This window comes from Mesoplodon densirostris, chromosome 2, assembly GCF_025265405.1.
Source record: "Mesoplodon densirostris isolate mMesDen1 chromosome 2, mMesDen1 primary haplotype, whole genome shotgun sequence".
Classification (NCBI taxonomy): domain Eukaryota; kingdom Metazoa; phylum Chordata; class Mammalia; order Artiodactyla; family Ziphiidae; genus Mesoplodon; species Mesoplodon densirostris.
Genome location: NC_082662.1, coordinates 126,198 through 128,555, shown reverse-complemented (window position 1 = coordinate 128,555; position 2,358 = coordinate 126,198).

Here is a 2,358-nt window from a genome sequence, read left to right as displayed (position 1 = left end):
CTGCGCCCGCCGGGCTGAGCCGGGCAGTGAGGAGGTGTGGAGCCTCCGGCCGCGTGCCCCGCCCCGCCCCGCCCGAGGGTCCCAGGCCCCCGCCCCGCCGTCCCAGCCGCGCACCCGCGTACTCCAGCGCGCGCCCGCCTGGCGGGGACTTGGGAGACTCGCACCGCCGCCGCCGCCGCCACAACTTGGCCCATTTAAACGGCCCCGGCGCGGCGGGCGGGCGGCACGGGCTCCAGCAGGGGGTGCGTGACGGCCGACTGGGCTCACGCGGGGGACCCGACGGGCCCCGGCTGCACCCTCTGCCCTATTCCCAAGTGGGAGAGAATAGGAGGAAAGGAGACTGGTGTGTGTGTTGGGGCGGGGCTGCGGGGGACGGATGCCAGCGAGACGCGGCGCGCATGGACCGCGCCAGGTGCTGAGGGAGTCACTGTTTGGGCGCCCCAGCCGGAGTCCTGGACTCCACGTGGGGCGGGGGCTGGCTCCTTCCGAAGGAGCGGATCCGGGATCCGAATCGCCGCTTGCCTGGCGGGGGTGTGTGTGAGCCGGCAGCTCTGGGTAGGTGGTGGGCATCAGTGGGGAGGGCATGGGTGGTCTCCTTTGCTACAGCGTGTGCGCTGTGTGGCCTCGGCAAAGGTGCTGGGGAGGGTTCGTGGTCTGTGAATAACAACGATAACAGTTCCATCAACCATTGCCCCCTCCCCATACACTTCACACACCTTAGTTCACCTGATCATCCCTACATGAGTTTTCCTTTATTATCCCCATTTTACAGATGAGGAAGGTGAGATACAAAGAGGCCAAGTAACTGTACTGACGTTTCAAATCCAGGCTGTCTGCCTCCACGGCAAACAGTATCTGAGCCATAGGATGGGGCAAGAAAGTGGGCTAGATGCAATCTGGGTGAGGGGCGGGGGACGTGGGGAGGAGGAGGGGCAGCTGAATGGGGGGTTGTGCACCTGAGCATGTTGCTGTACCTTGCCGTGTGCAAGTCTGGGGACGAGGGACCTACGCATCCACGTCCACCTCCGTGCCTTGGGGGGAGCAGGTCAGCCTTGGTCTAGGCCTGGTATGAGGGCAGCTGTCCCCTGGGATCAACCCACACCTCCTTGCAGGTCAGCATGGTGGCCTCGCAGTGGGATAACTAGGAAGAGAAACTGAGAACCTCGGTGGTTTTGATAGTAGCTGGCGGGACCTTGTATTTCTCTGGTGTGCCATTTGGGACAAGCTAGAGAGTAGCCTCTGATCCCAACCCAGCTCCCGGACCCCTGCCCCTGCCCCTCTGAGATGCACCTGGCAGGGCACCCATGTGGGCATCTTCCTGACCAGGCTTGGGCGGGGGGCTGCTGAGCTGGGTCATAGGTGTGCTCATACCTTCTGCAAGGGAGGTGCTGGGAGTGAGGGAACAATCCCCCTCAGCCCCTCCTACCAGACGCCAGCACCACCTGGGCATGTGGCTGACTGCCGGGGACCACGCTGCTTTCGTGTGCTAATGCATGCTGCCCACCTCATCCTCAGCTAAGGTACCAGCCAGCCCCAAGGCCAACCTGGGGAGTGAGGTCTGGGCTCAGACCAGGAATGTGTCTGGGACCCTCTGCCCGTTTACTCCTTGTATCTCTGTCTGTGGGAGTTTAAGAGGCAGGTGGGAAGCTGGGTGTGAATGTGAGTGATCCCTCCTTACTTCACCACCTTCAGCCCCGTTGCCGTGTCTGTAACTTGGACACCTGCACATACCTGACCCCAGGAGTGACAGGGAGCTCCCCCGACACCCAGCCTCTGGGGCCTACGTCTTGCTCTCAGGTGTGATGCCTCCATGTCAAATGGATGCAGGAGGCTGTCCTCGCCTGAGAGCCAAGGCCCGTGGAGGAGGCTTCATGTTAATCTGTGGTCATAGCTCAGTGTGGAGAGGCCATCAGGGCTCAGCTGGAGGCCCAGTGGGCCTGTGTGCCCACTGTTTGGCCACAGCCCTGACCCTGCTGCCAAAAGACAGCCTCCACACCCAGCTCTTCTGTTTGCCTGCACCTGTCTGTTGAGCCTTAGGCCTCCTAACCCCTGACCTTCACAGTGCGGTTTGGGGAGGGGAGGCTGGCAAAGCACATCTCTAGATGTGAGAAGATACCAGGCAGCTGTCAGGCCAGGCCTCTCCTCTGTCCCGAGCCTGAGGAGGGGGGCCTCCCGTCCCTTCTGCAGGACCACCCCTCACTCACCCCTGGCCTCTTTCATCACACATTGGCCCACCATGGTTAAGGAGTGCCATGGGGGTCCCCAACTCTGGCTTTCAGGGGAGGGGTCCAGCTGGCAAAGTGTGGTGGCTGACCTAGCTCACCCAGCCTAACCTCCACGCCACCGTCTGGCTCCAGC